Raw genomic sequence first — 27,307 nt, 5'->3', positions numbered from 1 at the left:
ACTTACCACAAAGGCCATGGCAAATACCTCTTACTTGATTTCCCACACAACTATGTCCGTACTTTATTTTAAAGTAAGTGACAAGGTGGCTAATGCCATGACTGCGGCTTTAAAAAAATAATAATTTCTTACTGATACTCTTAAGAAAAATTTAAATTAATTTTATTGAGGTATAATTTCCATAAAAGTATCTATTCGGTACCAAAGGTATATGATTTGATGAGTTTTGACAAATTATATTCCTGGTTAATTATCATCACATCAAGATATAGAGTATTTCCATCTTTGATGACTTGTTCTTTTCTTAGGATAAATCACTAGGAGCTAGAATGTGGAGTGAGGGGTATGTACATTTTTAAAGCTTTCACTATATATTGCCAAATTGCCTTCCAGAAATTTATTACAATTAGCCATGCTCTGATATAGACAAGAATGCTAAATTTAGATGAGATCATTGCCCTATTGACAGTCGTGTTGTCCCTTCCAATAAAATCTAATTTTGATTAGAATGAATAAAAAGAGGTTTAAAAATTCTTTGCTTTGATAATTAATATCACTGAATTATTATAAAAGTGGAACTCTCAGAAGCAAATTAAAAGCATGTTAGGAATAGAAACTGTTGATATGCTTTTTAGAAGATAATAATTTAATATAAAAGTTTTAAATTATCTATTTTTTCAAAAATAGAAAAACTGTAATTGAGATAACATTTACATATGATAATTTTTTCTTGCAGCAATGCTATTCCAAAGGTAATCCATGGGCCTTAGTATCAGTGTCACCTGGGAACTTGTTAGGGAGGCAGATTCTCAGGCCCCATCACTGACCTCCTGACTCAAAAACACTGGGCTTCAGGCACCTCAGTGTTTTAACAAGCCCTCTATTTGATTCTGATGCATCCACAAGTGTGAAAAAGATGGTTCTTTGAGAATATTTTTAAAAAGAGAAAAAACATAAAACCCTTTCCAACACTCAGGAGTAAATCTGGCATTCATTAATCACCAAATATCTTTTTCAGCATTTACTTTAACCTTTCAGATCTAGGTCTCTTATCTGTCTAAAATGGTTGCGATTTTCTTAAGATTCCTTCTAGATTTAAAAATTCATGATTGTTGTGTGTAAAATTCTGAATTAAGGGCTATAAAAGATATAAAGAAGTCATGAGTCATGATCTTTATCTTCAATGAACTTACCATTTGGTTGAATAGGCCTAACATAACTAAACATACAGGCTCTATTGGTAACTGAATAGGCCAGACAATAGGCCATACAGGTGTCAGAGGAGATGGAGATCACTGAGGGTCTTGGGGGACATCTTGGGCTTCTGTAAGAACATGTAACATGAGGTGTGCATCAAAAGTTGTGTAGGTTTTGCTTTAGTGGAAGAGGATGAAGGAGGGCATTTCTGGTGAAAAGACAGCCAAATAGAATAAAAGGTGTTTTAGAAAGAATATGTAGCTGTTTGGCTATGTTGGAAACTACATGTAAGTGCATAGCTGCAGATGAGCCTGTAAAGGAAGGCTGAGTCAGAAGGTTATTGGAAACTTACATCCATTTTCTGGGTATTTTATAAAGTAGGCAGCTCTTTAAAGAAGTTTTCCTGATCAAATGAGAATCCCCCTGTAGGATGGTTTGGTTATGCAAATCAGATCATGAGATTCATACTAAGGAAAAGCCAGTCACTTAAGCCATATGAATCAAGATTCCTTTTGAGCTGACTGGAGAAAGGTAAACTCGAACTATAACCATGTTCTTGGAAACTTTTGAAATTACCTGCTTTCAGAATAATAAAACTTGAAAATTTGCATGTTCCTTACAAAGAGAATTGTAGCTAATGTTTGGTATATTATATTATAAAGGCTGTGTTATAACCATGTTTTCCTGTACAAATTTAAGAGTCCCAGTATTTAATGATGACCTAGTTTAATAAAATTCAAAACCCTTTTGACACTGCTGTAGGACATTAGGCTAGGCACATGAAAAAATTAGATTCAATAACCTACACAAACCACAGTATGTGTATCTCATACGATACTCAGGATTCTGTTTTTCTTTAGAGAAATTGCAATGAAATTAGAAGTATATGCAAGAAGGTCAAGGAGAATCTAATAAAATATCTACAAACTTCCCATTACTAGTAAGGGGAGATGACATTTTTATGCATAGGAATCTGATAAAGATTTTAAACACCGGTTCATATCAGTCTACTGATGGATAGTTGTAAGTTAGCAGTGGTTTGTTAAAACACCTTACCTGTGTGGAAAATGCTGCATCCAGTGATATCTTTTACAAACTCTTCACATCTTATGGGTATGATGTTCGTGTCTAAAGGCAAAGGATAATACAAAGGTAGATGTAACTTAAAATACAAAGTAGAGGTTTTCACTTTCAAGTATACTGAGTTTATTAAATTGGTCTATGGGGTTTATGATTAAGTATTGACAGTGCCCTGAATCATAAGCATGTAGTGTATCCCACCACAATTGGTAGTGATGTTTGTGGTGCTGATGGTACAATTTAATATTTAGATAGTTCTCTTAAACTAAGGGGCTATGTAATTTTAATCTATAATAGTAATTTCTGGAAAAAATTAGACTTGAACTATTTCAATTGGTATCTTGTAAATTGGGGATTAAATAAAACAAAGTGTGTGGCTTTGTCGATGCCCTGTAGAGATTTGACTGCAGTGTTCAGTTGAGTGCTTGACTGCCTGGACTGATGCTTTATTGAATTGATCATTGTGAAAAAACAATTTTGCCTTTAGATAGTCATTTGTTGGCCTCCCCTAGTCAAAACCACTTTGCTTTTAATAAAGCTTTGAACTAATAGAGTTTCTAAAGGTTTCTTTGAAAACCTCCCTATTACTTATCTCTATAAATAATAACAGTATTTATAACAGCTCTCTCTGAGCTGTTACCTCATTTTCCTGTCTAATAATGTGACATCTGACATATTTATTTGAAAAGAAAAGTGACCAAGAATTAATCCGTTGTAAACCACCAGCACTTGAACAACTTTGCAAATATACAGCTTTATGTAACAATTTTCTAATATCGTCTCTCCATATATTACCTATTTTGAGCAAGAGTAAACAAAACTTAGCTCTAAAATATTCCTCGGATATATTTATTGTAACTTCCACTAAAAGCAATTTTCATTTCACTGTTATCTCAAAGCTGTACACTAAAACTTCAGTAAAATTGAAACTAGTAAATAAGATTATAGCTTTTACAGAAGAAACTTTAAAAATTAAAACTGAGTTCCTACATTCAAAGATAGAATTACAAAATTAATAGCTATTATACACAGTAATGTAATTGACATTGCTAGGTCTCTGTAAGTCAAGCATCAATAATCACATAATATGTGGGATCAAAATACGCAAAACTTGATAAATACCTGTAGGTGGGTGTTTTTCTATTATTATGTGACTGTATAGATTCAAGTTTGACTTTCTAATAATATAACTAAAATAAACTCTAAATTTCAATTCCTTCTTAATCACATCATTAGTATAAAAAGTTGTATGTAACAGTTTTGCTATTTGCATCTAATAACTTGCACATATTTATAATTGCTTATACATATAATTTTACAACTGTGCAAGTAGTATTACAATTTACATTAGTTACTTACATATGATTTAACCTATAATCCTAATAAATTTGAGCCTATGTGGCTCAGTCAATTCATGAAGTCATACTCATAAAACCACAGTCAAACCACCAAATAATAATTTAAAAGAAAGTTCAATCTTTGTCTCATTCAAATACGTTTGAAAAGGATCTAATCCATAATTCATATCCATCAACAGATCTAAAACAAGCAAACCTAAAAGCTTATTCTCTCACAATTTGTAGGTGTTTCTAGGCACTTTAATTTGAAACAATGTTAATTTGTTATAATTTTAATTTCAAATAATTTTAATTTGAAACAATCTCAAAGTTACAAAAAATAAGAGTAAAATATTTTTTCTTGAAATATTTGAGAGTAACCTGTCAACCTGATGCTCCATCACATCTGAAATATTATTTATTTCTTATAAATAAGTACATTATTTTACATAACTGCATACAGTCAGGAAATAAACACTACCATCTAATCCTCAACCCCCCTTGAAGTTTCATCAACTATCTTACAGCAGAAGGATCTAGCTCAGAATCATGCATTAGTTGTCATGTCTCATTAGTCAACTTTAGTCTGGTATAGTTCTTCAGTCTTTTTTGGTAACCTTGACACTTTTGAATGTCACAAGCCAGTTATTTTGGAGAATATCCTCCAATTTGGGATCGTCTGATGCTTCATCATGATTAGATTTGTTATGCATTTTCAGCAGAAATGTCATATGCAATGTTGTGTTCTTCCAATTGCATCTTGTATCAAGTGGCACACACTTTTTATTTATTCTGTTATTGATGATGATCACTTTGGTTTTTTGTTTGTTCATTTGTTTTTGGCTTAAACAACAGAAATTTACTGTCTCATAGTTCTGGAAGCTAGAAGTCCAAGATCAAAGTGTCAGCCTGGTTGGTTCCTTCTAGGGGCTGTGAAAGAGCATCTGTTCCATGCCTTTCTTCTAGCTTCTGGTTGTTTGCTGACAATCTTTGGAATTTCTTGGTGTCATCCTTATTGCCTTCCTGATACAAGACTGCTTCCCATGGTTGGTTAGAATATATTTTGTTCTGATGTTTATATTGGCATGTTTAGATGTCAGGTTTAGTCTTCTGAAGATGAAGTTCAGCCATTTTGTATCAAACAGCACAAGCAGTGTCTGTCACTTTCCATGCATAAAGTTTAATGAGATCTTATATGTAAGATCTGATTTGCTAGTTCTTCCTTGTACAAGAATCACTCTGGTTTCTGCATTAACCTTCACATGGTGTTCTCCTACTTTCATTGTGTTCTCTCTGTGTCCAAATTTCCCCCTTTATAAGGACCCCAACTATATTGGATTAGGGGCCAACTCTACTCCAGTATGACCTCATCTTAACTAATTACATCTACAATGACCCTATTTCCAAATAAGGTCTCTTTCTAAGATACTGGGGGCTGTACTGCGCCGCATGAATTTTGCAGGGGACATAATTCAATCCATAACAGAGGCAGAAGGGATTGCTCCTTCCAGTCTACATCTTGTTCCTGTCAGTGCCAGTTGGTTCCAGAAACAGTAGTTAGTTCTTGTTTCCAGGGATTTTTTTTCTTCTTCTCACATTCATTTCACTTAGCATAATGTCCTCCAGGTTCATCCATGTTGTTGCAAATGGCAGGATTTCCACTTTTTTTAAGGATGACTAATATTTCACAGATTTTCTAAAAAGATATTTATTTCATTTTCTTTGTATACATATCCAGGAGTGGGATTGCTGGATTATATGGTAGTTATATTTTTAATTTTTTGAGAAAACTTCATATTGTTTTCCATAATGGCTGCACCAATTTACATTCTCACCAACAGTCCACAAGGGTTCCCTTTTCTCCAAATCCTTGACAATACTTGTTATCTCGTCTTTTTAATAACAGCCATCCTAAAAAATGTGAGGTAATATGTCATTGCAGTTTTATTTGCATTTCTCTGATGATTGATGATATTGAGCACCTTTCATGTACCTATTAGCCATTTGTATGTCTTCTTTGGAAAAATGTTTATTAAGGTTTTTTTGTCCATTTTTGAATTAGATTATTTGCTTTTTTGCTGTTGATTTACAAAAACAAACAGATTTTATATATAGAACACCCTAAAGATTTCACCAGAAAAACTGCTAGAACTAGTAAATGAATTTAGTAAAGTTGTAGGATACGAAATCAACATTAAAATCATTTGCATTTCTGTACACTAACAAACTATCTGAAAGAGAAATTAAGAAAGAAATCACATTTACAATAGCACCAAAAACAATAAAATACTTAAGAATAAATTTAACTAAGGATGTGAAAAACTCATACACTGAAAACTATAAGTCACTGGTAAAAGAAATTGAAGACACAAACAGAAAAATATCTCATGTTCTTGGATTGGAAGAATTGATAATGTTAAAACATCCATACTATCTAAAACAATTTACAGATTCAGTGCAATTTCTATCAAAATTCCAAGGGGATATATATATATTTTTTTGCGGTACGCAGGCCTCTCACTGTTGTGGCCTCTCCTGTCATGGAGCACAGGCTCCGGATGCTCAGGCTCAGCGGCCATGGCTCACGGGCCCAGCCGCTCCATGGCATATGGGATCTTCCCGGACTGGGGCACGAACCTGTGTCCCCTGCATCGGCAGGCAGACTCTCAACCACTGCGCCACCAGGGAAGCACTCAATGGGATTTCTTATAGAACTAGAACAAACAATCCTAAAATTTGTATGGAATTACAGAAGACCCCAAATAGCCAATGAAATCTTAAAAAAGAAGAAGAAAGCTAGAGGCATCATACTTTCTGATTTCAAACTATATCACAAACCTACAGTAATCAAAACTGTATGGTACTGGCATAAAGACAAGTACATAGACCAGGGAAACAGAATAGAGAGAGTAGAAAATGAGCCCACACATATACTGTCAACTAATCTTTGACAAGGGTGCAAAAGGGAAAGGATAGTTTCTTCAATAAATGGTGTTGGGAAAACTTTATATACTTATACAAAAAGAATGAAATGGGACCACTATTTTACACCACTCAAAAATTAATTTGAAGTGGATTAAAGATGTAAGTGTAATACATGAAAACATAAAACACCCAGAAGAAAACACGGGGAAAAGCTCCTAGACATTAGGCTTGGTAATGATTGTTTGGGTAAGACACCAAAAACACAGGCAACAAAAGCTAAAATAAATAGGCAGGACTACATCAAATTAAAAGGCTTCCTCTCTTGCTTTCTTCCTTTGTCAATTGATATTTTGTTGTGGTATGCTTTGATTTCTTTCTCTTTATCATTTGTGTATCTATTATAAATTTTTGCTTTGTGATTACCACAAGGCTTTCATAATACATCTTATAGTTATAACAGTCTATTTTAAGCTAATAACAATTTAACTTCAATTGCATAAAAGAGTTCTACACATTTGCTTGCTCCCTCTCACATTTTAGGTTGTTGATGTCACAATTTACATCTTTTTGTGTTGTGTGTCCATTAACAAAATGTTATAGATATAGTTATTTTTAACACTTGTTTTTTAATCTATATGCTAGAGATCAAAGTGTTTTACACACCACAATGGCAGTATTAGAGTATTTTGAATTTGACTTTATATTTACCTTTACCAGTGAATTTTATACTTTCAAATGTTTTCATGTTACTAATTAATATCTTTCCATTTAAGCTGTAAGAACTCCCTTTAGCATTTCTTGTAAAGCAGGAATTATGGTGGTAAATTTCCTTGGCCTTGATTTGTCTTGAAAAGTCTTCCTCTCTCCTTCATTTCTGAAGCATGACTTTGCTAGGTAAAGTATTCTAGGTTGGCAGTTTTTTCTTTGAGCACTTTGAAAATATGATCCCACTCTCTTCTGGCCTGCAAGGTTTCTGCTGATGGCTTTATCAAAGTTCCTTTGTATGCGATGAATTTTTTTTTTCTTTTTCTCTTGCTGCTTTCAGAATTCTCTGTCTTTAAATTTTGAGAGACTGATTATAATGTGTCTTGGTGGAAATCTCTTTCAATTAAATCTGTTTGGGGATATTTAATCTCCATGTCCCTGGATGGCCGTATCTTTCCCCAGATTTGGGGAGTTGCAGGTAGTTTAAGGACTCTACCTCCAGCTCCATCCCATACTGCATTTCTGCCATCACTCCCATACCCACTACAGAGATTGTTTTAGCCCCTCACACCAATCTTTCACCTTTATCCTCAGATTTCTACAGATTTGACTCTTTATATCCAACTTTCCTAATTTGCATCCTAGAAGATCTGGAAACTGGGCTAGCAAAAAATCTCCTTCAGGATAAAGGATAAAGAGAGGATAGATTGGGGAAAGATGGATCAAGGAAAGACAGGGAACACTCAAATTTCATTTATTTTCCTTTGCTACTCTACTTACTTAGCTCCCACCCTAGCCTGAGAAGTACAGCAGAAACTTAAAGGACATGTGGTTAAGGGTAACAATATAGCTCATTCAGAGGATACAATACAATTTCACTCTTGATTTTTACCTATCATAGCTATATTTTTACTAATTTAGCTAATCAGCCACATCATTATTTTTAAAAGCATTTAAAAAATAAATATGCTCAATAAAATCTTGAAATCATATGCTCTCGTTATACATTTGCTTTCTTTAATTTTCCATTTCAAATAAGAATATTGAATTTCTATAGTCTTAATTTATATGAAAAATCTATTTGCCAGTTATATAAATCCATACAGCAATTATAATTATGTGAATGAAAATAATAAATATGTATAAAGGATAAATAAGTGTGTACAGAAAATACAGCAGTAGAAACTACTTTAAAATCAAATTCTAGAGAATATTTGAGGAAAAAGTAAAGAGTGGATTAAAATTACAGTTGATAGTGAAAATTGATGGCCTTGAAATAAAGTTAAAAAAATGAATATTTATAAAGTAACTACAAAGAATCAATTTTATTTAGAAGACATCATTAGTAAGCTCTTATAGCACTATAATAGTCTCATAAAGAGCACAGGTGAATGGATTACTGCCTCTGAAGTAAACTTTCTCTCCTTTAAAATATCTCTGACACCACAAATTATGAATTAACTGTGGATTTCTTTTATGACCTAACAGCTCCTGTGTTTATCCTTCTCCTTTTATATTAACTATTTTCAGGGAGAAATAATCAACCAAACCTGGTTGCTTCAAGAGAAGGACTAGCCACTTCATTGGTTTACATAATTTCTCTTCAAATCTGCCATAGGGTAAGGTAAATAAAATGCTGCCTTCTACTAGCTCCACATTGTACTATTTCTTTGAATAGTCTTAATATTTAACTTTAAATATTAATTTAATAAAGTCTGAACTCATACATTAAAGAAAGTCCAAATAGAACATGTAAAAGGTGGATCTATTCCATAACCCACGATAATAAGCAGTAAGCTTTCGATACAATTTTGCTAAATGAATAAGTGAATGGAAAAATGAGATGCTAAAAATATTCACCTCAAAACAGATACGGTTTAGTTATTTATAGCCATTGTATTTTCTCAAGGCGATTATTTTGTTACTGAATTCTCATTTTTCCAAATACAAATAATTTATTTAATTTTCATTATTTTGGTAAATACTGATGACTCTTCTGTTCCACCCTAACCCCTAATTTTTCAAAGGAGAGCATAATGCATAAGACACATCTTGTTTAACAAATTGTCTTTGTTTGGAAATAAGTAAAAAGTGCTCTATTTTTCTCAGCAGTTTACATTAACTCCATCTGTGCTTTACAGATAACTTTTAGAGCAATGATTCCCGACCAGTGGCCTGTACCTCTATGGCACAAGATATATTTGTGAAGAGTCCCAGAATGCATATAAAAATAAGGTTACATATACTGGCTGAAGGTGTTTGTTTATTAAGCACACACACAAAAAATCACTTAAGTGTCTTATGGTGATTTAAGTAATCAGTTATTTAATTAAATGAATATATGTATAAGTGTATAAATATGTACATGTATATGTGTGCATATACATGTGTGTGTATGTGTGTGTTTATGATTAGAATACTACCTGGTATATAGTAAACACTTAAAAACGTTAGCTAGTATTATTTTTCATTAACACTTAAAACATTTTAAGAATGTTGGAAAGGAAATACTAAATATTGAACTTACGGATAATATTTGAACATTTGAAAATATTTTATAAGAAACTTTCAGTTTAAGAGCATAACAAAAATTTGATTTATCTTATTTACAAAACTATAAATTCATGGAAAAAATCAAACATGTAACCTGAGTCATTTCTATAAGCTTCTTATTTGAATGAATGTATTTTAAATATAATATATTCATTTCTATTCTGGATATTTCCTATATGGATCAATGATATCCTACCTGAGAAACAGTAAAAATTTGAATTTTTAGTAGATTTCTAGTTGAGAAATATAGGAAAATTTAGTCTGATGATAATGAATTTCTTAATACAACAATTCAATAAAGGTGGCCATAAGCCTCAATTGCTTTTTTTTAAAAAAATAGTGCTACAAATTCCTAATAAACCTTAGTTTGGGACAGAAGCCTGACATTCTGGAAGAACCATATTTGTGTCATGAAATCTAATATCACCTTAATTTGCAATACTTTTTTAGCCAGTGTTTAGTGCTTGATTGAGATATTTTCTGCTATAGAAAAATGTTGATGTAAAATAGCCCTACCTTGAAATAATACTTTAATACATTTTACTATTTGGAGACTTTAAAATGAAGAGAAATACAAAAGATAATACAGAATATCCCACTCAAAGTAAACAAAGGGCAATTTTTAAAAGTATATATTATCCCTCCTTTACTTCCTTTTTCTATTTGTTTAAGAAATAATAACTTACAGATAAAGTTGAATCCCCAATATTCTTTCCTCTAATTCTATGTCTCTCCTTCCCTCTCTAAAAAGAACTACCACAATGAATTTGATCTGTATCTAGTCCACATTTTTACACTTTTACTACATGTAAGTATATAGATTTATAAGTATCCCATAAGCTTTGAGTTTTGATACGTGGAAGTTTTATCATTCAGTTTTAAATGTTATTTCATTCTCATTGCTATTTTCTTCTTAATGTTATTGTTAACGCTGGGAAGGGTTTTATCTGATTTTTTTAATGTTTATTTTCTTATTGATTTATTTTGCAATTATATTTCAGTAAGAAAATTTGGCCTATAAATAATTAATTCCTTGAAATCTGTTGAGAATTACTTTTTGATCTAATAGGTAGTCACTGCCTTTTATAAATGTTTTATGTGTCCTAAAAAGAATGTATATTCACTATTTGTTGGGGCCAGGATAAATCCAACTTATTTTTGTGAATTACCCTTAGACAATTTTGTCATACTTGACTCTTAGGCTCACTTTTGTAGATCTTGGTGCCTCCAGTTGAATTATTTTATTAATACAGATGATTAATATCAATCATGTCTACATACTAATTATTCTGTATCTTGAAGTCCCAGTTCTGTTATCTTTGGAAAAAACACCTTGCATGAAAGTTTCACCTGAAGCAAATATGACAATATTCCAAGGCAGAATTCAGCTAACTGTATCTTGTAGTTGAGGTATCTAATCTAGGGTGCTTTTGCTAAGTGGTGGGTTATAGTGCTGGCTGGACTTTCATAACCTGCTCATGTGTACACAAAATTCTAGCCAATCCATCTATGTCAAATGCCACTAATTTCATCAATGAGAACCTGTTTTTTTTTTTTTAATATAAATTTATTTATTTATTTATTTATGGCTGTGTTGGGTCTTTGTTGCTGCGCGCGGGCTTTCTCTAGTTGTGGCGAGCGGGGGCTACTCTTCGTTGCGGTGCGTGGGCTTCTCATTGTGGTGGCTTCTCTTGTTGCAGAGCACAGGCTCTAGGCGTGTGGGCTTCGGTAGTTGCGGCTCACAGGCTCTAGAGCACAGGCTCAGTAGTTGTGGCACACGGGCTTAGATGCTCTGCAGCATGTGGGATCTTCCCGGACCAGGGCTCGAACACGTGTCCCCTGCATTGGCAGGTGGATTCTTAACCACTGTGCCACCAGGGAAGTCCGAGAACCTGTTTTTAATATCCACAATGCTGGTTAGCAAGACTTTTATCAATGGAAACTCATTTCTAACATTCATTTTGATAATTAGCAAAGTCTCTGGTGTTGATGGGAGTCAGAGATAGCTGCAGCACTATAGTAGCCACTTCTGGAGTGTGGGTTTTAGATTAAATGCTCTATAACCACCGATGGAGTGTACATTTCTGATAAAACAACTAATCTGAGCCCCAGGGGTATATATCATGATGAACACACCCATTTATACTGAACTGTGTATGTTGAAGTAATTTAAGATAAATGACAGATATCTAAGCAATCTTATAATTTATACTGTCTGTATCCTGTTGACTTGGAATCTGATTGATCTATCCTTTGTTGACAGAAGGATATTCAATCTATTATGCTTGTGGGTTTGCCCAGTTCCTTTTGTAATTTTATCAGTATTAGGTTACATATCTCAAGGTTATTTGATTAGCTGTATACAGAGTCATATTTTTAAATCATCTTGGTGGACTGTAACTTTTAGTTATGTGTAATATTTCTTCTTAATTGAATAACGGTTTTGCCTTAAAAACCTGCACTATCCAATATAGATCTCACTACAATGGCATTGTTTGGGCCATTGTTTGCTATCTTTATATTTTTAACCTTGTGTGCCATTTTCTTTATGTATTTCTTATATATTAAAAATATATATCTAGCCTTTCATTCTGTAATTTTAGTCACATCCTTTACATATATTTCTATTAGTGATGTATAAAAGATTATTTCCAGACTCATATTTTTGGTTTTTGTTTATACAGCTTTTTTTTTTTGCTTTTGCCTTTATACCTCTCCCTGCTTTTTATTTCTATTTGTGAAACAATAATGTTTATCTCATCCTTGCCTTTTTTTTTTCTCTGCTAACATGGAAGTTATTCCCATTCTTTTAGTGCCCCCGCTTAACTTTCTAGCAATAATAATTATATATTTTCTCTAAAGTTTACTGAGTTTTTATAACTTTTAAATGCTATTCTCTACAGTCTTATACCATTTAAGGTAGATAAGTATTTCTCAACCTTGACTCAACTGACATTTGGACCAGATTTTTCTTTGTTGTAGGGGATTGTCCTGTGCATTGTAGAATGTTTAGCAGCATCCATCTGGCCTCCATCTACTACATACTATAACCCTTTCCCTAATTGTGACAAAAAAGTGTCTCCAAACATCACCAAATGTCCCCTGGAGGGCAAAATTACGCCCTCCCCCCAGTTGACAACCACTGATTTAGAGGATAAATAAGACCAATAAAGCTCCTTCTTTGCTATTTTTTAATGACAAGAAAAAAAAAGGTAAAATTTGCAAGTTGATATATACCTAACCATCTTGTACAATTTGCCTCTTAATTAACAGCTAGAGGAATTAAAAGCCAACCATATGTCAAAGTTTTAGAATTACAGTTCTTGCAAAGTTATTTGATCACCAGTTATTTTCGTATTTTCATGAAATTTCAGTTAAGAGCCAAATAAAAAGAGGTTTTTTACCTTTAATTTATTTCCCTAAAAGTATCTGTGTGTCTACAAAGATTTAGACAGCCACTGGGGCCAAGCCAGGATTCCCGTAGTGAAACAATTGACTTGGCATCACATTGACAACATATAAACAACAGTTTGTCAACAGGCTTCACATTAGTGACAGAAAATTTTTTGGCAAAATAGAGGCATCCTTCTGGGCACCATGGCAAAAACAGCTACTCGCCTTCATTTAGGAATCCTCTGTATGGAGTATCAAATTAATTAAAAGATTATAATTATGACATTTGTTTAGAAAAAAATTTAAGGAAAAAAATACGGCAGAGCAGAATTTCTGCTGAAAAGAATTTGCCTCTAGCAGTTTATTCATAGTTGCTGTAGACCTATAAACTCTGGGTAACTGTTAAAGGTTTTGTGTTTTTGTTTTGTTTTGTTTTGATTTGATTTGATTTTTTTTCCTGAGTTAAAACTAACAGTATGGAAGTTATTTGATAACCAAATTTGGGGAATGTATTTTTTCCAAAATGATGATCACAATACTACAACGTATTCTGCCTTCAAAGTCAGTTCATAGGAAATGAAAATGATAGACAAAGTGAAAGCAAAACTACACATTTATAAAAACAATTTCTGTGAAATAAAATGTAAATAATGCTTCATAGCTTTCAAAGAATAGAGTGAGATAAGAATCATGGGAACCTGAAAATGTTCAAAGCAAAAGTAATTCTCTTAAATGTATAAAGAACAAAAGGATTTAAGCTTGAATAAAAACCATTTCAGCACCAAAACCACTTAATAAAGGTGAAAGTAGTTCAATCCAGTTGGGAATATAAATCCTGTGCACAAACCTGTGGCTGGAAATTGCTCAAGATAAACAGAGGATGGACTTTGCTTAGTCTTTCTATGCCGAGTTAAGGTAAGCATTGTTCAGAAAAATTTGAAAATTTGAAAATATTCACCACAGGCACGTCTTGTTCTCCTTTAAACCAAAGGTGAAAAGTATTGGAAATCGACAGGGTTATTTAGGAAGATCATGAACATAAATGTTAGTGAAGCTGAAACTGCTAGACCTAAAACTCACTAAAAACTATTAAAAAAGCTATTTTAACATTTGTGCCCAGATTTTTAATGTATTATTTGAACACAACAACATCTGAAATGATTTTTCTAATTCTAATAGATTAGCCATTTTCCCGAAGAGGTTTGTCATATAAATGGCATCTGCCTGTGAACATACATTCTCAGTCCCTTAGGATGATATTCAATTATTTAATCCTTTTTTCAACAGTTCTGTGCTCCTAGTCTATCCCAGCACTGTGTTAATTATAAAGGTAAGATGTACTCTCTCCTCACAAGGAACTCATGGTCTGTAAGAGATCAGCGCATTAACTGGTAACTACATTATAAAAAAGTTCCTAGAGAATATTTAACTAATCCAAACTTAGTGTCTGTGGTTAGCTCTGTGAAAGGTGGGAGGACATTCAAGGACAGGTTGTTGCACGAGAGAGGCCAGGGGTAAAACAAGAGGCTCTATGCAGGTGCTTGCAAACAAGGAGTAGAAGGAGATGAGGATGGAAAAGAAAGTAGGGCCTTGTGCATAATGATAGGGAGTTTGGACTTTATTCCAAAGTGTTTGAGATCCCTCTGAAGAGTTCTGAGAAAAGGAATGACACAAGTAGCATTGCATGTTAGAAAGTTCATAGTTACGGCAGTATGGATGGTGCTATTTGAAGAAAGGCATCCTGAGACAGAGGCCAGTTAGCAGGCTCTCTCTGGTAGTACAAGGGAGAATGGAAGTAGATATGAAAGTCAAAAAACTTAGAAGGGAAAATGGGTCAAACTTGGCAATTAACTGAACTTGAGAAGTTAAGAAAAAGCATTTCTAAGATCAGTAACCCTATAGAATATCTACAGTACCACAATTTGAGATAGCATATGTAGGGGAAGAAAATAATGAGTTCTGTCTGGAACATTCAACCTTTAACAAATATTTATGGAGTAGTTACTACGTGCCAGACACATTTAGGAGCTAGTGATACCACAGTCAACAAAATTGACCAAAATACCTGCACTCAAATGCTTAAATTTTTTGTGGGTTGCAAACAAACAAGGCAAATATGTACAATATTTAGAATGTTAAGTGGTGATAAGAAGAAGAAAAAGAGAGAAAGAGATATGGACTGTGGAACTTGAACTTTTAGATAATGTGAGCAAGGACAAACTTCACTGAAAAAATGACTTTTGAGTAATGGATTGGGTTGGAATTGGAAGCAATAGTCATCAGTATTTTTCAAAAGAATGAACATTACAGAATATAAATTTTTATTTGCAGTTCAAAAATGAGAAATCAGTAATAATAATAATAAGTTTATCTTTCCACTCCAGTTCTTCCATCTGTACCTATGGCCCACGTGGGACTATATATGCCCACAATGGTCAATTCCTTCTCATGGATAGTATACTAAATGTTGGAAGTTTTCAGTCATTTCTAACAATGTCTCATATTGTTCAGTCTCACAGGATTCAAATGATCAACAATGTTATTTCAATATCTAATTGTTGCTTACTGCAAAAAAAAAATACTGAAAACCTAAGAGGTATCATTCTCTATCCATGTTTTCTACAAATTAGCCTCTGCTTAAGATCCCCATGCTCTTTGTAGCAGTTGTGATGGAAGAGTTTAGGTCTTTTTTTCTTCAGATTTTAACTATGTTTTAGGCTGAGAAGGTTTTACTCCCATGACTAAAAAGTCTTTTTTCCTCTGCATGTTTTCTGCGCTTTAATAATCTTGCTTATCCCTCTGGTTATAGATCACTGTGGTTTCCTCTTATAAGTGTTTATGAATGTTGGCATGTGATGTATGAAAAAACACTGCATTCCTACTATGTGGCCTAAAGGTCAATGGTTTAGGTTATTTCCTTTTAGAAATCTCCAGACTGAGAAACAGAGAAATAAAAAGACTACTATATATAATACAATTTCACAATTAAGATTTTAAGTCAGTGCTCTCCCATAGAACTTTTAGTGATGATGGAAATATTTTATATCTATGTCAATTTTTTTTTTTTTGGCCGCATTGTGCAGCTTGGGGCATCTTAGTTCCCTGAACAGGAATCAAACCCATTCCCCCTGCAGTAAAAGCGCAGAGTCCTAACCACTGGGCCACCTGGGAATTCCCTATGTTGTCCAGTATGGTAGTGACTTGTTATACGTGGATATTGAGCACTTGAAATGTGACTGACACTACTGAGGAAATGAATTTTCAAATTTTATGTAAATTTAATTAATTTGAATTTAAATCACTACATGTATCTAGTGGCTACTGTATTGAATGGCACTGTTATAACATAAACAAATACATTGGAGGAGAACCAGAGATTATTACTAAAATGAGTTTTGAATAGTGACACTAGTTGAGACAGATGTACTAGGAAAGGGACTTAAAGGTCAGGGGAAAGTATTTTCAAGTTACAAAAGTGTGAGGGAGCATGCCAAGTTTGGAAACCACAAGATTTTCCAGTATGGATCAGCTGATAGTATGTTAGATGCGGAGGCACAGTGGAAGTTTGAAAGAAATAAGGGAGGTGAAGGGCTTTTTCTATCATACAGAGAAATTTAGATTTTATTCTGTTGGCATGAAAGGCCACTAAGAGTTCAAAAGGAGAAATAGACACAGATGTAGAGAACAAACGTATGGACACCAAGGGGGGGAAAGTGGGGTGGTGGTGGTGGTGGGATGAATTGGGAGATTGGGATTAACATATATACACTAATGTGTATAAAATAGATAACTAATAAGAACCTGCTGTATAAAAATAAATAAAATTAAATTAAAAAAAGGTAATTCAAAAGGAAGCAGAACATAATCAGATATGCATATTACGAAGACTATCTTTTGAAATCAGACAGATCTAGTTAAAATTAAGTAATTATATCATATAATAAATAAAGTGATTAAACAAATTAAAGGAATGTCCATGAAATATTCATACATCCATGGAATACTTAAAAGAACCAATCAGATAACTGACCACAAAGAAAATATTAAATCCAAAACAAAGAAGAAATTTTAAAGGCTATAGTATCTGATCATAAATACTACAACTATCAATAATATTTAAAAGCATAGCAAAAAAGTAAAAGAAAAAAGTATTATACAACATGTCACTTAAAAAATGTATAATTATCATACTGAAAATACCTCATTTTGTGCCCTGAAAACCCTTTTAAGTGTTTTTAAACTTGTGTACCTTGGTCCTTAGTCATATCTGTACAGCTTGATTTTGTCATAGATTCTGTATGGCAGCTGTCATAGAAAGAGGGTTTAGGTAAGGTATTTATACTACTTTTTTTTTTAAAGCATAAGTACTGCTTACTGTCCATTTCCAAGTCTACATTTAAGTAAAAATAATATTTAATAAATGCTCATTATGCTGTGAAGAGAATTTTACCCTTATTTGAGTTTTGTCAATTTGGGTTTAGATTATAATATCTCTCAAATTCCCTTTTGTATTCCCTTGATAGCCTAAACAGATGCTTAAATCATATTTACTGTAATTAACCCACTTACTTTCCTTTGTTTTTGATTCTTTCTTATTAATGATTCTTCTCTACAGCTTATGGTTTCTACTAAATCTATTCATTGGCAGGGTGCACAGGATAATCACAGGCTTTGAAAAATGGAGCAACTGTTTTTACATTACCAAACAACAAAAATAATTTGATTGATTTTCAGTAGTCAGGTTTTCAAAATGCTTCAAAGTCATATTACCTGCTTTTAATCAATTCAGTGAAAGGTTAATATTTTGAAATATAAAGGCTCTATATATTTCAACTATTATTTTGAATAATAGATACTCATTTCAAGTAAAATGTATTTCTGATTTGTAGCATTTGGTAAGTACATTATGTGCTTTTTAAAGAAATGTATTTAATATTTAGAATACAGAAACATTTAAAAAAATAACACACTAAACAAGCTAAGAAATACACAAATGTGCAAATCAAATGATCAATTATTTTAAGTATATTAAGAATTATTAACTGAGACATTCCATAATAAGTTTCATGCATGAGTTTAGACTACATTAAACTCGCTCTCTGGTGACATTATTTTGGAGTAGTATTACTTAGCAAGTGAGTGAATTTGATAATTAAAGATCTAAAAACAGTCACTATAAAAAAGTTATAAAAAATTATGGTATCATTCCTACAGAGAGTATTATATGCTGATTTGGCTTTTTACTTCATTCATTCATTCTAAAATACATTTATTGCATACCCATGACACCAGGAAAGAGACTTGCCAGGGGACTATGGTATTTAGGCGATATGTAGGAATAAAAAGATGAACAAAGTATGCACCACACCCTCAAAGTGCAAAGTACTGTTACCTACTAGTGATGACACAAAGGGTGGTAAGCACTACAAATGTGGTAAAGGAAGAATCCAACCAAAATTAACTTGTTAAATGCATTTCTTACAGTATCACCAGAGTATTTAAATTTTCACAGCAAAGATTTTATAACTTTCTACTGAATTTTTTACCATCCCTTGGCTACGCATTACATTTCAAAATTTAGATGTTTGTAATTTCCCAAGGTAAATACCTTTTATTATAAGCAATTCTAATACATATGACATATGGTTATATAAGATATACTAAGTAATAAATCTTCAATTATTGGCTTCATTTGCCTGATATTCCATTTTAAATATCAAATAATGATCTCTTTATTTAAAAAAAAATACCTGAAGGGATGAGAAGAATCAAGCAATACTTTTCTTAAGGGAAATCAAAGAGAGTGGTTTCAATTAAGTAATCGGACATGTATTCAAAATATTTTTAAAAAAGAAGGAGCTTAATTCTTCTGACAGACAACCATCTACTACAATCAAGACTGTCTTTTTAATCAACAGAGAGCTTGCTGGATAGTAAACATTTACCGCGTAAGTAGTGTTATAAAGTACTCCAGCCTTAACATAGTTGTTGACTCATTCCTCCATTATATGTTCATAAGTAGTTTAGCAATATCTAGAAAAATGAAAGCCTTTTAAAACACTGTAAAATGCTATTTTAGAAAAAAGTGTACATTTTATATGACATGTAAATTGCTTTCCGAGAAGAATTTGGTAGCATATATGAAAAATGGTAGACCTACTCTGAAAAGGTCTGTGAGGTTTTTAGGCTAAGAACTTTTCAAGTGAGATTTTCCAGTCATAATACGTTTTCCATACTGTAAATAGTGACTGAAAATAAACACAGATTCTTCTGAGAGGTAATTTTACATTTTGCTACATGTTTGTCACAACATTCCACCTTAAAATAATATTTCTGATTTCTTACCTTAACTGACCGATTAATAGTCTTCCTCCCCAGTTTCATGCTTCAGTGTGATCACTAACAAAACAGTCTACATTTCTTAGCTGGGAGGTAATAGCATTTCTGAATGACCTGAAATCCTTTGGAATTGTACTCTACCTGATTTTCAAGGGTGTTTAATCCATTTGTATGCTCCAAATTTTCCATTTGAATTTGCATCAGGTCATGTAATATCAGTTCTTCTGTGTCATCTGATGTAGCAATAACTTTATATAATGTGACAATGTGTAATGTACAGTTTAAAAACCCTCCTTTCTTCTACAGGAGTAGGATCTGTCAAATGCTGCATCTGTCCTACACCCTTGATCTACTTAACGGGTGTAACCACTAAAAAAAAAATATCTAGCTAGTTTTGCATATCTCAGTATAACTATTACATACTGACTGATCTTCCAAATTAGCCATTCCATTTTATACTATGAATGCATTTTTCTTATATGAAATTAAAAAGAAGCTAATGTATGAAAACCATAAGAAATAAATTACTAAATTTTTTCTCCCTCCTATGGAAGTTGCCAGGTTGAAATGCAAGAACACAATATCACTACCATTTAATTTCATTTATACACTCATTTGAGTGGTGAATCCTAGAAAAGGAGCATTATTCCTGGCTGGAATTTGGCAGGCGAAGAATAGTGAATTCCATCTTTAAGGCCATACTTCTGTATTATCTTCTAGAGCAGGGATTGGCAAAGAATGGCTCATGGGTCAAATCTAGCCCACAGTCGGTTTTTGTAAATAAAAGTTTTTTGTAACACAACCACACCATTCTTTTTTTCTTTTCTTTCTTTTTTCTTTTTTTTTTTTTTTTTTTGTATTAGCTATAGCTGCTTTCAGGCTACAAAGGCAGAACTCAATAGTTGCCACAGAGATTGTATGTCCCACAACGGCCCCCAAATTTACTCTCTGGTCCTTTATAGAAAATGTTTGCGACCTCTCTTCTAGATTATTTATGAACTGTGAATTGTTGGCTACATGATGTTAAGACAGATGCTATCATAAGACTTCTTCACAGGTAATAAAATTTTTAAAAGTAAATAAATATGTTGAAATACGAAAAGAAACACGTTTCCTTTGTAAGCTCTGGGAAACAGAATCATATTCCATTGCTGAAAGAGCTTCGTTTCTTATTTAGTACAATGTCCCATTGCTTTTTTTAAAAAATTTTTACAATATATTTTATTTAACTCAGTATATTAAAAATTTGATTTCAACATGAAATAAATATGAAAACTATTAAGATATTTAACATTCTTTTTTTTTCTATACAGTATTCAAAATTCAGTGTATATTTTACCCTTACTGTGCATCAGCATTTGGATAGAGCAATGAACCCTTTCCTAAGGAGGGTTGGTAAGATACTTGGGCCAGAAGGAATTTTCCCTAAGGAGTGAGGCATGTGTGCTTTTAGTCTAATCAAGGAAGTCTTAAAAAATCTTAAAGAGTGAGTTTTACTCTTAGAAAAGAATCAAAGAGCACATACTTTGCTAGATATGATTCCTCCACTCAACAAACTGATCACCTACTCTGGGCTGGATCCTGTAAGAGAATCTGGTACAAGGTCCTTAGCCAAATCCTCAACTTCTATCCATCCCTAGCCATATCAACCTGAGGGCAGCCACATGGCTTTCACCTTTCCTGACTCCACTCCTTTTGTTGAGGGTTTTGCCAACTTGCTTTACCCTGCCTGTTCACCCAGAGAAACCATGTGCTGGAGTCCTGCTTCAACCTGCTGAGAACCTCCCAGAAACACACAGCTTCCATTGCTTGAAGACTCACCTTCATGTCTCTGCCAATTTAACTATGATCCTTGAATTCTATGCTTTATATCCTCAAAAGATCCTGGCTTCCCTGAGGATCCAGTTGTTGGTGAGCCCTGTACCTAGTCTTACCTCTGTCTTTTTATGCAATTACCAATCACTAAAGTTCTGGAAAGATATTCTGCTAAAAATGTTAGGGTTATGGAAGTACATGGAAAATTTCTTCTTTCCCAGATGATAATCAATTTATCCTGAATTAGGCTTCAAAGTAAACTGAAGCTCTTGGCATTGTTTTGGAAATTGAAAATATGATTGATGCCTCTCCTCATTTTATAGCTTCTATTGCACTTAAACTTCATATAGAGTATACCTTATAGTATCTTGTTCTTTTCTATTTGTTCTGCTTTGCTTTTATCCCTATATTGGTGCTTTTGAGTGCTTCCATCATAGAATGCTATGATGCCTTGGCAAATATGGTAACAGGCCTGACTTACTGTGTCCTTCTTGTTGGATTTCCCACTCATCAGGTTTCTGTGCACTCCCTGAGGATCTCTTGCCTCAGTTAGGATTTGGTTGCCTCCATTAAAAACTTCCTCTGATGCTAAAACCAAAAATCAGCCAGGATGTACTGATACCACTGAGGTTGGAGGGGGGGTCAGTAAATACATGAATATCACCCCTGACGGTTACTGACCTGAAACACCCTTGGGGGCCTGCCTCCATGGCTCAGTCTTTCCCTTGAAACACTCCTAGTTTGGATCTGATTACAATATACAGAACTCATTGTTGATAATACACTTTTAACTATCTGATTAATCAGTTGTTTAAATTGAAATGAGAACTGAAATGTTCATGTACTTGCAGAAATTTTTACTGGGTGCATATAGTTGTCTAATTCATCCTGCAATTTTTCTTTGTGAAATTAACAGGGCCTGGGGGAAAATCCAGTCACTATACTTGACTTTGCATCTGGGGCCTTTCTGGACACGACAGAGTCTCAATCTAGATTTGAAGTTAAAAAGGGGCAGAGCTTATGCATTAAATTTGCTTTGTGTTCTGCTGACTCTGTTCTATTAGTTTATATGGGCACAGGACTAGGCAAGCATCAAAAGTGCTATGTACATTGATACAGTCTGGAGACCAATCTCTCTGTGCATTTTTATCAAACTTAAATGACATACTTAAAAAGAGTGTCTTTTGGATACCCTACCAGATGTATACAAGGCATTATATTAAAAAAATTAAAGAATCTATTCGGGGGTGTTTTTCAAGTACACTCTACACATGTAATATAAAACTGAAGAAGCTCTCAGAAAACTCAGTTGCCTCTACAAGAATCATCTGGAATTTTAAACCCTTTAAAAGTAGCTTCTGGAATAGTAGCTTTCATGGGCAACCTAATCAGTCCTTTTACCTTAAATGAATAAGATAATTTGACCTCTGGAATTTAAGATCCTTGAAGATTGTGCTAGTTTGTTTGCATGAATTTCCCAGAAACAAAGTTTCTCCTTTTTCAAAAGTGTTTGATCATGAAAGCGTATCCATCCTCTTTTTCTTAAGTCTTTGTATATCATATTTATATTTTTCATCAAAATGGAAAAAGGCAGAAAAAAGGAGTATTGCACCACCAGTTACATCATGAGCCAGACTACGCTGGGTGCTTCAGTGATTTCCTGGGAGTTCGACATGGAGAAGGATAACAACTCTGGAGGAACAAGGGAGCATGTAGTGCTTTCCTTCTGGGGAAGACAATGAAGAGCTCTAGAGCTTTCCCCAGCTGGCAGGCACCACAATGCAGCATCTACAAAACACAGATCTGGTGATGCTTTTTGGACTATAGGCTTATACATACTGTCTACAGCATTCAAGAGAACACTGTTTTTCCAAGTATTACATTTACTGTGGGCAAAAGAGCATGAGTGGAGCACACCCAGTGGTGTGGTAAAATGCCCTGGCAGTCTTGAGTTAATCTGGCCTCCAACTCCCTAATGGAGGGAATCACTTAGGCACAAATGAGACATGAGTTATAATTGACTACTGAGTTGGGGTAAAATCTTATTTTTATTTCACTGATGAAAATGACTATTTTTTAACAAGAATATAATTTTAGTTTAAGTTCTGTTTTAAAGCTTAAATATTGAAATAAGCCTTTCAAAGCTGTATATTTGAGTGTTTCCACTGTTTGCCAGTAAGATATTTACACATGATATGATGAAATGAGACAATGAATTTGAAACCACCTTTTAAACTGAAAAGCATTTTAAAGCTGTAAGATTCTTTTAGTTACCTTAAAAAAATAAAAATACTAGATTCCCCATCATGGTATGGTTTGGCCTACTGTATAGTTTCTAGAATATTTAATGGGTTTGATGAGTCCAACATATGACCTGGTTGGTGGAGTTACTGTGCTATCATGTTAGATTCTTAAAATAGATTAGAGGTGGGGGGGGGAAGGCTTTGTATTGCATTAGTCATACTCCTGGCAGGAAGCTGGTGACCCTGTCCAATAAATTAATTGAGAAAAGTTTAAGAAGCTTAATGAAACTAGAAATAGAAAGTTAAGTACTCTCAGGCTAATAGTGGGGATTTGTTGCCACCCCAAGTCTGAAGGGCAATGGGAGGAAGCAGGTAATAGACCACAGAGATTTGGGGGAGAGGAATGCATCTACTGTCACGTTGCGGAGAGTGTCATGGGAATAAAACCCCAGCCTCCCTCCACTCCCACCCTTTAATCTTTTGCCTGTATCTACTATTGGTTGAACCCAATCTTAAGCCAGAGAACAGGGGAGCCCATTAATAAAGTTCATAAATGTCAGTCTCTGGAGGCACAGAGTGGGGTGGATGTGACAGGGTAAATAAAGAATATAAAAAATATAGAGAGAACTAAATTCAGAACAAGGTGAATTTCTGAAATGCCTTGTCTATGTTAAATATGAAAGTGTGTGTTAAAAATGAATTTAATTGATATGAGTGAGGTTCATTCATTCTCTTACTCATCAAAACTTTAGTGAATGCCTACTATATGCTCTGTTCTGTGCTGGGCACTGAGTAAAATGATCTGATAAGATTCCTCGCTTCAAGGATTTTATCATTTCTCTGAAATAGAGGTGTGAACAATCTACTATTACAACCCCATGCTATAAAAGAGGAAATCAAAGAGACGGGAGGAGAAGGAACTAATAGGAGGCTTCTAGAAGGAAATACAACATGAGCCAAGTGTTAAGGAAGCATAGGAATTAGACAGTGGACAATGGAGAAGTGAAAAAAGTGACAGTATAGGTAGACCAAGTAGAACATGTTAAGATGTTGGGCAGCTCAGTTCAGGAAACTGGAACTTTTTCAGTTTTGCTGGAAGGAAGGGAAATAACAAGGCTGGCCTGGGTCACTGAGGTGCTTTATTTGATATGCTAGCAGTTGTATTTTATCTTGAAGTGGATGAGGAGCCAAGAAGAATTTTAATCTAGGAAAGGCCTGAGAGATTTACATTTGAGAAACGTAAGTATGGCGGGTGTATGTTAGACATATGGGAAGGGTGAGAAAATGGAGAGCAATTAAGAGAATACTACAAAATCCAAGAAGAGAAGTGCCAAGGACTTTGTATTAGTCAGAGTTCTCCAGAGAAACTGAACCAATAGGATATAATCTGCAGTTGGCAAACTGGAGACTCAGGAGAGCCTATGGTGTAGTTCCGGTTCAAAGGCCGGTAGACTTGAGACTTGGAAAGAGACTATGTTTCAGTTTGAGTCCAAAGGCAGGAAAAAACAAACAAACAAACAAACAATGTTAGTTTGAAGGCAGCTAGGCAGGAAAAATTCCTTCTTACTCTTGGGAGGATCAGACTTTTTGTTGTATTCTGGCTTCCAACATTGAATAAGGCCCACCCGCACTAGGGATGGAAATCTGTTTCACTCAGTCTACTGATTCAGTGTTAATTTCATCCAGGAACACTCTCACAGACACACCCAGAAAACTGTTTAACCAAATGTCCGGGATGTCCGGGGCACCCCTTGGCCCAGTCAAATTGACACATAAAACTAACCATCACAGGCTTGAAATCAGAGCAGTTGTGGGAAGAGTACAAAGAGTCTATGTAATAGAAATGGGAGATCAAATGGCTCTCAGAGATGATGGACAAGTGTGATGCCCAAGAGCCTGTCTTGCACACCTGGGTAAAACGTGATATCACTGACTACTGTGAGATGCGCCTGAGGAAGGGTAAATATACGGAAGTTTGGGTTTGGAAAAATTGAAGTAGTACATGTGAGGTAAACCAGCATGCAGAAGTTTGCACTAAAATAAAGATGTGCTTTACATGGTCATTATAAGCATTCAGACGGACAACTTTTATGTAACCGATTATTATTAGAACCAAATTATAACCACTCAGTATGGGCCTCTTTCACATGATCTAATATAAGAGAATTTAGAGCACTAAGGTGATCTACATTTCCCTTAGAAAAAGAATAAGTAAAATCAATGTTCCACTTACACTGTATATATAGATTCACTATATTATCAAGACATTAATATGTTGGTATTGAAGAATTTTAGTTTAATATTTTTATCTGATATTTTTGTTGGATGTTATACTTTTTCTATTTTCTATATCTTTTCATGCAAGTGTTTTGAAACAATAGTAATAACATTGTTTATTTTGAAAACAAATCAATTCAGGTAAATAGCTATTCAATAAAGGAATACAAAAAAATCCCTTAATTAAATTACCTTTGTTCCAAACTATTTGTGTCTGTGTAGATAGCTCTTCCATAACCCTGGACCTTGCTACATATAAAATTAATGTATTTTAACATATATTAATTATATTTTTACTAATCACAAACAATAATTACCTAGCTAATTTTTCTTGTGTGGAGCTCCATGAGAGAATATGCTATCTGATTATACCAAAAACTGAATACGTTTAATATTATTTGCAAAAAATATCATTTTAAATATCATTTGCAAAGGTAGATAAGTCGATATTAGTTGTTTATTCAACACTTAATTGTACAACATATTGTAACTCTAAGGCTCTCTGGGTGCCTCCAACTCCCCCTCATTCTTCAGCTTCCACTCAAGTTCATCCCTTCTGTGGAGCCTACCCTGGTTCCTATAGATGTTGCTAAACTTTGTTTCCATTCTTCTCTAGAACATAATCCACCTCAAAAATGTATCATCTTGACTTATTGTTTCTTGTATTTGTTTTAATTTTAACTCTGAAAGCAGATGGTAATATCTTTGAGGTCAGGGCCTAATTTCTCACTTTGAGGTCCATAGCCCCTAGCAACCATTTTATTTTTTTGTGCTCTGTATATTGGTTGATTTATTTATCCTGAGCCATACATAGGAAAGAATGAAAGAAGGGAAATAAGATAATATTCTATATGTCATTGCCAGATAATTTAAAAGTGAAGCATAAAGTTAAACCTATTGAACACTTCACAATTTTGTACAGAAGAGAAAATAGATAATCTTAGTCAACATTGTAGATCTTAGATCAAGTACCATGTGTAGCAAAATTCTGAGCAGAATTCATGACTTTTAACCTTGGATTATGATTGAAATACATGGCATGATTTTAATATGTGTATGTATAAATCATTTAAAAGAGAAATGATATAAATAAAGTTAGCTTTCTTATTATAGAAAAATTAAAAAGATTTATTTTTAGTCAAAATAATAAACTCTCTAACCACACCAAATTTGTTCCTATTTTAAAAAGATAGTTGAATAGGTTTATGTAAAACTAATAAACATATTTTTCATTGTTACTTCCTTTGCAGATTTTGTAGGATATTATGTATTTATATAGTCCCATAGATAATCATTTCTAAACATAAATAATCTATGTTCTCATATTCATTACAAAATGAAAATTCTATAAATTGAATTCCAATTTTTGGTTTTCTTCAGTAGTAAAAACAGAACAAAACAAAATAAAACCAAAAAAAAAAAACTGCTTGAAAAGACTAAAGG

The 27,307-nt window shown here is 33.6% G+C and overlaps 1 protein-coding gene across 3 annotated transcripts in view; it reads right to left on the bottom strand.

Annotated features, from left to right (window-relative positions):
• The window catches only part of LOC308625846 (uncharacterized protein), an 805,208-nt gene that overhangs the window by 98,262 nt on the left and 679,639 nt on the right, over positions 1-27,307 (bottom strand). For all 3 annotated transcript variants that reach the window (XM_081250421.1, XM_081250422.1, XM_081250423.1), the window contains exon 11: positions 2,254-2,325. The gene's annotated coding sequence lies outside the window, so the exon portion shown is untranslated. The remainder of the gene's footprint in view (positions 1-2,253; positions 2,326-27,307) is intronic.

This window comes from Mesoplodon bidens (assembly GCF_964165515.1).
Source record: "Mesoplodon bidens genome assembly, chromosome: 12".
NCBI classification, from domain to species: domain Eukaryota; kingdom Metazoa; phylum Chordata; class Mammalia; order Artiodactyla; family Ziphiidae; genus Mesoplodon; species Mesoplodon bidens.
This window is presented reverse-complemented; position numbering and strand designations above follow the sequence as displayed.